Source organism: Oryx dammah, unplaced genomic scaffold (genome assembly GCF_014754425.2).
Source record: "Oryx dammah isolate SB20612 unplaced genomic scaffold, SCBI_Odam_1.1 HiC_scaffold_20, whole genome shotgun sequence".
Classification (NCBI taxonomy): domain Eukaryota; kingdom Metazoa; phylum Chordata; class Mammalia; order Artiodactyla; family Bovidae; genus Oryx; species Oryx dammah.
Window position 1 is genome coordinate 31,954,314 of NW_024070204.1, and position 13,622 is coordinate 31,967,935.

General features: G+C 46.4%; 1 protein-coding gene across 6 annotated transcripts in view; it reads left to right on the plus strand.

Moving 5' to 3' along the window:
- Nucleotides 1-7,982: 7,982 nt before the first annotated feature.
- RAI14 (retinoic acid induced 14) overlaps nucleotides 7,983-13,622 on the plus strand; it is a 162,919-nt gene continuing 157,279 nt past the window's right edge. For 5 of the 6 annotated variants that reach the window (XM_040262299.1, XM_040262302.1, XM_040262303.1 and 2 more), the window contains exon 1: nucleotides 7,983-8,164. The gene's annotated coding sequence lies outside the window, so the exon portion shown is untranslated. The other variant, XM_040262300.1, reaches the window with a different exon arrangement.

A 13,622-nucleotide genomic window follows, 5' to 3' on the forward strand; every position in this document is an offset into this window, starting at 1 on the left:
TGTTAAATATCTTCACAGTAGTGTAGTCATATGTCTTAAGTATGAACTGTCTGCCATAGACTGTCTCTTAAAAATGTGTTCTCTCGCAAAGTCGAAAGAGCAATTTTGAGAACAAGAAGCAAACTACTTCATGTCTTCTAAGGATGTTAAAGAAAGCCACAAAACTGGGAATGTGAGAATGAATAACAGAAGCCAAATGGCTACCAAACCTTAGAAAAGCATAAACAAGAAGCCATAACTGATGCAAAATAACTCATCAGCCAAAGTAGGACACAGATGTATTATGTGAGCACTGTTTAGCTAAGGAAGAAACACAAATTAAAATACCTTATAAGCAGAAGTTGATCTTACTGAAGAAGACAAAAATCTGGAGCTCAGTTTTAGTGCCATAACAGAAAACAAATGGACCAGGCCAACAAAAATAGTGGCTTGTTTTAGAATCACTCTATGAAGACATCATTCTGAAGCATCAGCTTTTGTAAGCCCCGTTAATAACCTACCCACCCTCTTCACTTAAACTCACTTTGCTTACAATGCTAAATCAAGGACTAGATGCTCCAGGCATGGCTGGGACAGTCAGGACAGCCAAGACTGCCATGATAATCTATGGGGAAAATACAAAATACCAATGCCCGGGCCCCACACCAGACCATTGAAACCAGTCTTCTAGGGTGTGGGCCAAGGCAATGGGGATTTTTAAAGGCAGGTGATTCTAAGGAGCTGTTAAGACTGTGACCCACTGCAGAGGAAGCCAGTAAAGCTGCCCCTGCCACATTCATGGAATGACGTGCCCTGTTATTGCTTCCGACTGTGGAGCTTTGTAAAAGCCCCTGCTCTTAGCCTTTAGATAATCAGCTGTCTTCTTGATGTTTGTGAGCTCCTCACAATGCTACCTCCACAGCCTCAATGGCCAATATTTTCTGGAATTCCTGACATGCACAGCAGAACAACCAACTTGGCACATGGATGCCTCTTTGGATTATCTTACAATGCTCCTTCCAAGAAACGAGAGGCCAACAAGATGGAGCTTTTGGTATTAGTTGCCTGTCCCAAGGGGATGACACCTGCATTCTCATCTTCTCTTATCCAGTCCTCTGCCAGAACTGAGAGAAGTCATAAAGTCAACATGAGAGTCGTTTATAAACAGAGGTGGCCTGAAAGTAAAACAAAGTGGTAGTTAAGAGGACCTTTCTGGAGCTGGTCATCCCAAACCTTGATTCTTGGCTCCATTCTTTCTGGTTCTAGGATTTGGACAAGTTGCTGAAATTATTTAAAACTCAGTTTCTGCACTGTAAAAACAGAACAATGCTCTGTCCAAGTTGCTGTGAGAATTAAGATAAATGGCATCTATTAGAACCTCCATCCATATTAACTCTTGAGCAGACAGTGTTGCACAGCAGTTGAGTGAAGGGTTGAGAGCCAGACTGCCCTAGTTTGAATCACAACTCTGCCACTTTCCAGCTGTGTGACCTTGGGCAAGTTACTTAATCTCTCTGTGCCCCAGTTCCCTCATGTGCCCCAAAGGGATAATAATTGTACTTATATGTTTGATGTTGGAGAAAGAAATGGCAATTCACTCCTGAATCCTTGCGTGGGAAATCTCATGGACAGAAGAGCATGGCAGACTACAGTCTGTGGGATCACAAGAGAGTTGGACACGACTGAGCAACTAAACAACAGCAGCATAGGTTTGATGTAAGGATTACATTGACCTAACATTAAGGGGACTTGACATCTCAGTTTTCTCAGGACAGTTTCAGCTTATGCCTCTTGTCCTGATGTTGTGTCTGGTTTAGCATCTGCTTGCCACTGGATCATGGAAAAAGCAAGAGAGTTCCAGAAAAACATCTATTTCTGCTTTTTATTGACTATGTCAAAGCCTTTGACTGTGTGGATCACAATAAACTGTGGAAAATTTTGAGAGAGATGGGAATACCAGACCACCTGACCTGCCTCTTGAGAAATCTGTATGCAGGTCAGGAAGCAACAGTTAGAACTGGACATGGAACAACTGACTAGTTCCAAATAGGAAAAGGAGTACGTCAAGGCTGTATATTGTCACCCTGCTTATTTAACTTCTATGCAAAGTATGTCATGAGAAATGCTGGACTGAAAGAAACACAAGCTGGAATCAAGATTGCCAGGAGAAATATCAATAACCTCAGATATGCAGATGACATCACCCTTATGGCAGAAAGTGAAGAGGAACTAAAAAGCCTCTTGATGAAAGTGAAAGAGGAGAGTGAAAAAGTTGGCTTAAAGCTCAACATTCAGAAAACGAAGATCATGGCATCTGGTCCCATGACTTCATGGGAAATAGATGGGGAAACAGTGGAAACAGTGTCAGACTTTATTTTGGGGGGCTCCAAAATCACTGCAGATGGTGACTGCAGCCATGAAATTAAAAGACGCTTACTCCTTGGAAGAAAAGTTATGACTAACCTAGATAGCATATTCAAAAGCAGAGACGACTAAGGTCTGTCTAGTCAAGGCTATGGTTTTTCCACTAGTCATGTATGGATGTGAGAGTTGGACTGTGAAGAAGGCTAAGTGCTGAAGAATTGATGCTTTTGAACTGTGGTGTTGGAGAAGACTCTTGAGAGTCCCTTGGACTGCAAGGAGATCCAACCAGTCCATTCTGAAGATCAACCCTGGGATTTCTTTGGAAGGAATGATGCTAAAGCAGAAGCTCCAGTACTTTGGCCACCTCATGTGAAGAGCTGACTCATTGGAGAAGACTTTGATGCTGGGAGGGATTGGGGGCAGGAGGAGAAGGGATGACCGAGGAGGAGATGGCTGGATGGCATCACTGACTCGATGGATGCGAGTCTGAGTGAACTCTGGGAGTTGGTGATGGACAGGGAGGCCTGGCGTGCTGCTATTCATGGGATCTCAAAGAGTTAGACACGACTGAGTGACTGAACTGAACTGAACTGCCCTACTTCACTCTCAGAAAATGTCCCAGATTGGATAATTAAGTACTTGGCCATGGTAGTTAATGCATATATCACTTAGAAGAGTGCCTGGTATATAGAAGGTGCTAAATGTGTACTAGCTGCTATTAGCCCCCATAGCAGTGCTATCCAATAGGAATACAATGTAAGCCAGATAGTAATTTTTATTTTCCTAGTTAGCCACAGTTTATTGTTATTTACTTTTATCTTTTGGCTATGTTGCGTGGTATGTGGGATCTTAGTTCCCTGACCAAGGATTGAACCCATGTTCCCTGCACTGAAAGCTCAGAGTTTTAACCACTGGACCACCAGGGAAGTCCTTTAGTTAGCCACATTTAATAAAGTAAAAAGACATAACTGAAATTAGTGTCAATTATATATTTAACCTAATATATCCAAAATATCAGCATTTCAATATGTAATCAACGTAAAAATTTTTTGTGAGATGATTTTCTTTTTCAGCCTTTGAATTTTGGCGTGTGTTCTGCATTTATGGCACATCTCAGTTTGGACTAGTGATGTTTTGAGAGCTCAGGAGCCTAGTTGACTAGTGACATCTCAAGTGTCCACGTGTGGCTAGAGGTTACAATACCAGATAGAACATTCTGCACACTTTCCATTTCTTATGGACAGTGATGGGTCTTAAGACCTTCTCAGGTCTGTAGTGTCAAGGCTCAGATGCTTATCTTCTCTGCCACATTCCTATGAGTAGGGCTTTGATGCAGGGCTGTGGGATATATTTTTACCGAGCATCTTAACTTCACCTTCCCATCAGGTGACCAAGGTCACTGAGAAGGGGAGGGTAGTAATCTACCCTTGGAGAAATTTCTGCTGGCTTCCTGGCAAGTGGAAAAACCATGGACCAATCAGCGTTTGCAGGTTTCTTTATTACTAGGGTCTTGTCACATGAGAAGAAATGTCAGAGTTATTTTATTTTCTCCCATGTCACAGTTTCCTCCTATTTGGAAACATCACCAAGAAAACGCAGAAGGTGGTTTTGTTGTGAATATTTGGGCTTTTGGGACTTCTCAAGTGGCTCAGTGGTAAAGAACCTGCCTACCAGTGCAGAAGACATAGGAGATGGGTGTGATCCCAGGGTCGACCAGATCCCCTGGAGAAGAAAATGGTAACCCATTCCAGTTTTTTTGCCTGGAGAATCCCATGGTCAGAGAAGCCTGGTGGGCTGCAGTCTATGGGGTTGCAAAGAATCAGACACGACTGAGTGACTTAGCACGCACACATATTTTGGCTTCTCCCCACAGATCATCTCTCTCCAGCCTTCTGATTGTGTTTTTGTTCCATTCTCTGGACTGGGCCCAATATCACCACATTCCTTTCAATTATGCTGCCTCTAACTAGACCCAGAGGTGCAGTCAGATCCTGACCAAACACCAGAGAAAGTGGAGGGGTAACTTTGGCTCTGGCACTTTTTGGCCATCTTTATTTTCTCCTTCAGGGATAGTTTTTTTAATTCCAACAAGTCTTAGCTTTGGTTCCTCAAACTTTAAAAGCCCTTAATTTGGGAAGAACTGATATTGGTAAGAGATGGAGCAAGAAGGAAGGGATGTGACATTATTTAATTTCAAAAATGGAAACTGAGCCCTACCAACCAATGGATTTCATTTATGGATCCTGCTAAGTCCTGGATGGCAAGACTCTTAGGATTTACAATCTTGTTGGTATGGCAAGACTGACCTGCTAGATCAGATACTTTGCCAAACACATGTGAGGGCGACATAGCCGGTGAAAGCTGTTCAAACTGAAGGAATGGTCTTAGGATGCTGCTGCTGCTAAATCGCTTCAGTGGTGTCCAACTCTGTGCGACGCCATAGAAGGCAGCCCACCAGTCTCCCCTGTCCCTGGGATTCTCCAGGCAGGAATACTGGAGTGGGTTGCCATTTCCTTCTCCAATGCATGAAAGTGAAAAGTGAAAGTGAAGTTGCTCAGTCGTGCCCGACTCTTAGAGACCCCATGGACTGCAGCCCACCAGGCTCCTCCATCCACGGGATTTTCCAGGCAAGAGTACTGGAGTCGGTTGCCATTGCCTTCTTCTAGAGGCCATGTAATTCAGTGTTCTCTTTGACTGGGAAAGTGGCCCAGGAGAGATCCAAACATGTGGTGAAGTTCAAATGGCAAGTGAGTCAAACAGAAGGGTTGGGAAATCTGGTCCCCTGGCTCTTCTTACTCCCAATACTATATATCACACCATAGTTAATTTGATTTGGGGGTTATTCTCCTATTGAAGTTCAACATGCTGTTTACAGCCCCCCAAATTTTTAAGCAGTTGAGATGCTTCCATGTCTCAAACCTTTTCAGCTGGGCAAGGTCTCCATCAGAGGGTCTCATCAATGTATCCCAATCCCAATTAGCATTTTCTAAAAGGCCTGGGTGAAAACAACCAATGAGAAGACCCTGCTCAGACATACACTTGACCACCAATCTCCCTACAGGTGGCAGAAGTTCCGTTGTGGTCTGAAGCTGGTGGTCTCCGTTTCAACAGAGGTGGAGATCTGGAAAAGGGTCTTAGCACAGTGGATTAACTATAAGAGTCCTTTCCTTCACAACAATCTCTCACTCGGAGCTGGACTTGCTGATGGAGAAGGTGGGATTATAAATTAAGGAGAATAAGCACACGAGCCACCTGTGGGAACCATTCAGAGCTGACAAAGGCAGGTGGACTCCCAGGCAGGTGGCTGGGACAGGGTCTGGTCGTGTAAAAGAGAAAAATAATTTATTCTATGAATAATGTTCTTATTTTATGAATAAAAGGTTGATGACCCTGTGTGTGTTAAACACTCAGTTGTATCCAACTGTTCGCAGCACAGTGGACTGTAGCCCGCCAGGCTCCTCTGTCCACGGAATTCTCCAGGTATGAATACCGGAGGGGGTTGCCATTCCCTTCTCCAGGAGATCTTCCTAACACAGGGATGGAACCTGGATCTCTGGCATTGCAGGGAGATTCTTTACCATCTGAGCCATCAGGGAAGCCTTACACAATTATTGTTTGCTCTTTTAACTCCTTCAGCTACAGAACGTGTGTGTGTGACGTCGCTTCAGTCTGACTCTTTGCGACCCTAGGGACTGTATCTCACCAGGCTTCTCTGTCCGTGGGATTCTCCAGGCAAGGTTCTTTACCACTACCACCACCTGGGAAGCCCCAGCTACAGAGTACGCACATACTAACTTTCCAAGGCGGGCCCTGGTGGCTCAGACGGTAAAGAACCCCCCACAGCCCCCACTCCCTCCCGCTCCCCCCTCCCCCTGCAGTGCTGGAGACCTGGGTTCAATCCCAGGGTTGGTGGAAGGTGGTGCGTATTCTGTAGCTGGGGTGCTAGTGGTAAGAACCCCCCTGCAACGCAGGAGATGCAAGAGAGGTGGGTTCCATCCCTGGGGCTGGGAGATCTGGTGGAGGAGGGCACGGCAACTCACTTCAATATTCTTGCCTGGAGAATCCCCATGGACAGAGGAGCCTGGAGAGCTGCAGTCCATGGGGGTCACAAAGAGCTGGACACCACTGAGCGACTAAGCACAGCACACAACTTTTCAAGGCAGCACAGGACAGTGTGCTCCAGGGCACATCTTCCCAGCTGCCACTGTTTAGCGAGACTGACCTGCTGAAATGGGAACAGAAAACTAACACGTGGCAATATTGTTCCCAATAAATACCCTACATTACACCATTCATGTGAACTGCAATGAATAACTGTACTGTGGAAATTGCCAGCATTGAACCAAAAAGTTTATCAGTTCAGATGTCTTTTAGAGGATGATTTTATTTGAGAGGGATAAAAGACAGGAAGAGGAGTGTACGTCTTGCTTTAAACCAGCTATTCATCACTTCTCTAAGAAATTGCTGACCTATGATTTAGGAAGGGAAGACCATGCAGCTAGTTACACACCTTTTGTCTCTGATGTTACCTGTTAAAGCTAAGACAGGCTGTTCCTTTGGCTTGTTGCTGGTGGTGGTGGTAGTGGGGAGGTAGGGGTACAGATAAAGTCTGACTGGTAGTCGTGGGGATCTGTTTAAGACATTATAAACTGAACTTAGGTGACTTTCATTTGTGTTGGATTTTTTAAAAAATTCAATTACTTTAGATTTGATCTCACCAAAAAGGGACTCATACCACATATTTATTTCCAGAAAGCTTCCTGCAAAGAACTTGGAGTTAACAGAACACAGGGACTTTGGTGAAAAGACTTTTAAAGTCATAGCTGGTTGGCATGACCAGAATGAATCACAAAGGCGTCCCAAATTAATGGAGAGGCGGAGAGCTTTGAAATCCTTGGGAGTTGAAGCAAGAGTCCATTACGATTCAAACGCAGGTGCTCAGGGGGCTGGGGAAGGGAGAGGAGCTCCCGGGGGCCTGAGGCCGGGTCCCTCAGCATCCCAGACCCCAAAGGGAGGGCGTTCCGCACGGTGCCTCTCAGTTCAGACAGTAGGCGTCTCCTTTCTAACTCGCGAGCACCGCTGAACGCTGGTAGTTTTCTCTTGCCACCTGATGAACGTCAGGAAACAGTCGCTCCGACCAACTGGTTCAGTCCAGAGACTCTGAGCAGGTTTTAGTTTCCTTTTTGTTCAATAATTTTGGAAACTATGACCGATTTGATTCTGGGTAGAAGGCGCTTGGATTAGTGACTTGCAAACACCAACACTTTGGACGTTAACCAGAAATGAATACAATTCAGGATCTCATCCGTTCTAAAATCCCGGGGGTCAGAACACCGGTGGTTTCCATTAGCTTCAGGTGACGATGATGCAAACAGATCCACGGGGCAGAATCCCACGATCCGCGGAAAACTACAAACAGGCTGCGGAGGCTTGGGCCGCGCGGGCCAGGAGCACCTCCCGCAGGTTGCGGCCGGAGCGCGGGGCCGGATCACCTGACTCGCGGAATTTGGGGCCGCGCGCGGTGGAAGAGGAGGGGAATGGTTAGCACTTCCCTCCCGGCTCCCGCGGGATCCGGGTCGGCGGGGGCCGGCGCCGGGCGGCCACGTGGTGGTGCTGCCGCCGCCCCCGCCCCGCCGGCCCAGCCCGGGAGCCGCGGCGCCCACGGACCCCCGCAGCGGGGGGAGGAGGAGGAGGAGGGACCGAGGCGCAGGAAGCCGAGCAGGAAGCGAGCCCGGCGGCCGCGTTTTCCTGGGGAAGCGGCGGGCGGGGTGGCGCAGCCAGCGGGGCCGACCCGGGGAGCCGCTGCCGCCGCCTAGATGGGGTGAGTGCGCGGCGTCGGGAGGCTTCCTGGCCGCGGGGTCCTCAGCTCGGGTCCTCGCCTTTGTGTCTGGGACTCCGATGAGGGTAGGAGGCGCGGAGGACGCGCAGGGCGGAGTGGCTGCGAGGGTCCCGCCACCAGTCCCTTTTCCTCGCCTGCCGCCAAGTGTCTGCAGAGGACAGACGGAGAAACAGAGGAAGAGAGGAGTGGTGGGGGTCCGAGTAGAGAGGGAGGGCGCGCCAAGTTAGGAGAGGGGCTTTCTCCTGCTGATTCCCCGCCACTCGCAGGCCGGCTGGGGCAGGGGTAGGTGCGGAGGGACCGCGGGTGGCAATGAATGACTAGCCCCTCCACCCCCGGCGGGGCGTTCTGGGTACCCCGAGCCCGCTCCCAGTCCCACCTGCCCGGTCCGCCGGGCGTCTTGCTCCCCCAGATCCCCGATTCTGAACTCGACCCGCTTCCGCGCTGAACTTGGAGGACCTGGGGAGGAAGGCGCGAGCGGGAGACTCGGAGGGCTCGGGCGACCGAGGGTCCGCTATTGTTCTCTTCCTGACTCCGGGAGCCCTCAGGGTGCAGGCGGGACCACTCCGGGCCTCCAACTGCCCCCCCAGTTCCCCCATCTTTCGGGTCCTTTTTCCCACCGCAGCTCCGAGGAGGGATGCTGGAGTTCGGGCAGACTTCGGGAGGAGGGAGTTCTTGGAGCCGCAAGAGGGGCGCCCGCCCGCCCGCCATCTACCCCATCCTCTGCCCAGGAGGGTGGGTATCCTCCCTAATCCACCCTCCTCCCTTCGCTGCTGGCTCGGGCAGGTTGTGTGCCCGCGGTTTAGTTTCTGCAGTTTGCAGAGTTCGTCAGCTAACCCTAGGCTCGCGCTTTCTTTGCTGTGGACCTCGTACCCCGCTTTTGTGGAGGGGGGTGGGGCTGAGAGCCGGGAGAGACCGCAGACGCGGTAGATGGAGCCCGGGGTAAAGTGGAGAGGTTGCGAGTGATCTCCCAGCGCCGAGTTCTGTAGCCAGGCTTGCGCTTCTCCGAAGAGCCCGGCTCAGCGCAACTTCGTTTCCGATGATTGGGGAAACGTGCGAACTCGAGGTCGCTCACCTGGACCTGCGGCTTCGCTTGGCCGCAGGCTCACAAGTGATTTAGATGGGCTCTGTTTTCTTTCCGGGAGAGGAGACTCCTGAGCGCCCTGGAATGGGGAAACACTGCCAGTTCTCTGGAGAATGCGATCTCAAGCTCCTCAGACCTTGGCAGAGGGAGGAGTTGGTTTTGTCGGTCAGTAAGACGTAGCAGAAGCTCATCTTAGCAAGGAGAATCTCACCTTCTTGAGGTTTGGACAGACTTTCAAAGGAGACAGCGCATCACAGGGAGGCTGGATTTTGATTGCTTGGTCTCCAGCCTGCGGAGTCCTGTTTACAGGTGTGGCTGGGAATCTTATTACTGATGGATGTAATCTGATTATCCTTTCTTAGTGATGCTTAACCAGTGTCATATTTTTTCTCTTTTTCTTGTAAAATAGTTGATTTTATGTGAGGAATTTTATCCTGTTCTTAAAATTTTTAACTAGTCCTTGCATGACTTGGAGTGGAAGAGGTGGTCCATTCTGGGCTGTCTGCATTCATTGAGATGCTTCAGTAAAGCATTTATTGTGTCATTTACACTCCTTAGATGTGTTTTTATGCCTTCTTTTGGGGGGGGGTTATAACCCTCTTGAAAAATCTTATTACTATTATCTATAAAATTGAAATAAAGTAATGGCTGCTGGGCCCTGGAGATTCAATGGGGACACGATGTAGTGTCCTTGTCTGCCAGAATTGTGTCTGACAATGAAGTTCTGTCTCCAGACTGCCACTTCTGTACCATCTTTGAGGCAAGCACATTTAGCATCACTCACCTCTTAAGGGTGAAAACCTGAGCTTTGAAAGTTAGGGAAACTTGGCCTTGGAGTTACTGGAATGTGGTGGAGGAGCTTTGTCTATCCCTTCCTTCTATTCTTCCTGTTGTTGTTTTAAAGTAAAAGTATGAACAATTTCAAACATACGTAAAGAGAACATAGTAAGGCTTCCATTTTCCACTACTTATGTTTGAGTTACTAATCTTTCCATATTTGCTTCATATCCCCCTCTCATTAAAAATAAACTGCAACTGAGGCATCCATCCCTCCTCTTCTGCATCCATCCTCAGATAACCACTACTGTGAAATCAGTATACAGAGTGTCCAAACATGTTTGTACTTCTGTGTTACGTATCTACAAACCATATCCCCAAGCTTAACATTTTATTTAAGTAGCATAATTCTATATACATACAGCTTGCATTTTAAAATTTGTCAGTATGTGTTTGAGATGCCTGTAGATCTTATTTACTTTAGCTGCTGCGGAGAATTCTAGTGTATGAATAAATTATAGCATGTTCTTTCCCTTGCCAAGAGAAAATTTGAGAGTTTCCAGTTTTTCACTGTTACACTTTTTCTGCATAGGACAGTTGATCTTTTTCTACTTTTTTTTTTTTTAACTTAACAATGCTACAGTCAACATCTGAAATGTGTTCTCCTTGAGCAGTTTCTCTGTGAAACACACCTGTACAGTTGATTGCTGAGTAGTGGGATCTAGGTAATGAAGCATTTATTATTTCTTCTTCAGCGCATATGTAGGGTCTCTCACTTGCTGAATGAAAAGTGAAATTGATGTTTTAGCTTTTAAGGTTATGTTAGTTGGCTGAGTTCTTCAGTTTTTTCAGTTTTATTTTTTTTAGAAAAACGAGCGCCTCTTAATTTTAAAGTGGGAAAGTGAAAGTCGCTCAGTTGTCTCCCACTCTTTGCAACCCCATGGACTATACAGTCCATAGAATTCTCTAGGCCAGAATACTGGAGTGGGTAGCCTTTCCCTTCTCCAAGGGGTCTTCCCAATCCAGGGATCGAAGCTTGAGACAAAAGTGTGATGCGAGTCTGGGATATTTATACTAAAGCCTTTTCTTGGCTGGTCACCCAGGTGTAACCCTGGATTACTTGCTCAACTTTCTCTTCCTCATTTCTTCAAGCTTAGAAAGATTAGGGGCTTAAGTGAAGTGACAGTCAGTCCTGTCTGACTCTTTGCTACCCCATGGGCTGCAGCGTTGCCAGGCTCCTCCATCCATGGAATTCTCCAGGCAAGAATACTGGAGTGGGCAGCCGTTCCCTTCCCCAGGGGATCTTTCCAACCCAGGGATCAAACCCAGGTCCCTGGCATTGCAGGCAGATTCTTTACCATCTGAGCCACCACCCATTTACAGAGGCATGTTCCTGCACTATGCGTGTATGAAAATATGGCTGTGTTCATGACATTTTCCATCTGATTATAAATCTGTTAATCAGGAAGCAGTTTAAGGCATCAAAACCCTTTGGTTTCCTCATTGTTACCTCAAGTTACGGGGCACACTCCTGCCTCAGAGCCACTGTGTTTACTGTTCCCCTTTGTTTGGATCACTCTTCTGCCAGCTGTCTGTAGGGCTATGCCACTCAACCCCTCAGCTCTTCACTCAGAAGTCGTCTTCTCTGGCCACCCCTTTATGGCATACCCTGGTGCTCTTCTCTCTCTCTCTCTCTCTCTCTCTCTCTCTCGTTCTTTTATTGGACCAGGGATTGAACCTGGGCCCTTGGCAGTGAAAACTCTGTCCTAACCACTGGACCACCAGGGAATTCCCTTTTCTCCTTTATTTTCTTCCTAGCACGTAATTGCCTTCTAACTTGCCAGGAGTTAATATTAGTTTAGTTCACATTAGTAGTCTGTCTGCACTAGAATCTGTGCTCCATGAAGACAGGGATTTTGTCTCTTTTGTTTACTATTGAATCGGTAGTGTCAAGAACAGTGTTGCACACAGTAAGTACTCAAATATTTGAATTTCATGCCTTTTGTTGTGATTTTCTACTTAAGATTTTTCTTAGCACATATTGGTTATCCTCAGTGGTGCTGGCTGTTACCCTGGCTGCAACCGAGTGCCCCAGATGTCGTATTTACAGGTTCCATAAGGATAAAAATACAGATTCTTATAAACAGAGCACTCTATTAAATCTGTGTGATCTATCCCACAAAGCACTTGTGTCTTCAATTTTTTCTGCAGCATTTGCCTTAACCTGAATTCAGAGGAAAACATAAGACGATGCTCAGAGGCACCCCCATCTTTCCTTTTCTTAGTACCTTAGCCTTCCACCAGTTCATCTGTGGATGAGCATGACCACGTGATGCTCATTCTCCATTCCATACAGGATCCAAACAGACTAGAAATGATCTCGAGTAACACCCACCACACTGAATTTCCAAGAATAGAAAGTGTATCTCTCTGAATTGTTGCAGAGGGTTTATTCATCGTTGCTTTGATTTTTGTGCATTCATCCTGAGGTCATGTTTTCTTTTTTCTCTGGTTGAGGGGAACGGTGACCTTAATATGAAGATCCAGGAGCAATCAACATATAAAATAGTATACCCAGAAATACATAAAAGAAAAACTGTCACATCAGACAGTCCTTAACTCATGGTACTGAAAGCATTCACTATTAGTGCTGTGCATTATTTTGCTGAAAGCCAACTGAATAGCCTCTGTGTAGGAGAAATGATGAATATAGGCATTGACAAGACAGAGCTAAATATATCAAAAGCCTCTTGGGTGTATTTTAAATGGGTGATAGTGAAAAGGATTCTAGATTTTTCCCCCCTATTAATTATTTACATAGGTATATGATACTGATGGTATCCTTTTAAGAAAATCATGAAGATGCTGCATGATTTAGAGATTATTTCTTGTTTTATTGCTACCCATGAGCTGAAAAGTACAAATGGTAGTAGTTTAATGATAAAGATTGTTAATCAAACTCAGTTTCCCAACTCCAGCCATCTACAGTGAACAGACCGCTCCAGCCTTTGACATCAGGCTCACTGATGGGTATTAGTATATATAATCAATATTTTAGCAAGTAATTTTGCGGACTTAACATGTGTTTTATTTATTTATTTTTTTAACATGTGTTTTAAAACAAAACCTCTTCTCGTTGAAGTATGCTTCATTCTTCAGTTTTATGTTCTGTGTATAATAGAGTGTCTGTCACATAGTAGGTGGTTAACATTGAACTGTACACACCCACCCACCCTCCCATGTTGCCATAAAGCCCTTCAGGGTGTTCATCATGTATTGAACTTTTGGGAGCCTGGAGGAGAATTGAAACAGAAATCAAAAGGCCAAGGAGTGGAGGTAGTTAGCCAAATGCAGGCGGAAGTTCAGAAGATACATTCCTTTTCAGGGAAGTTAGATCACCTCTCTGAGCCTTGGGTTTCTTTTTTATTTTTATTTGAAACTGCTTAGTTGCAAAGAGTGAAGTTTAGCCAACTGTTATGGACTGGATTTTGTATGCCTTCCCCACTGCCCCCCCCCCCCAAATATTTATATATTGAATCCTCATTCCCAGTGCCTCAGAATGTGACTGCATTTGGAGGCTGG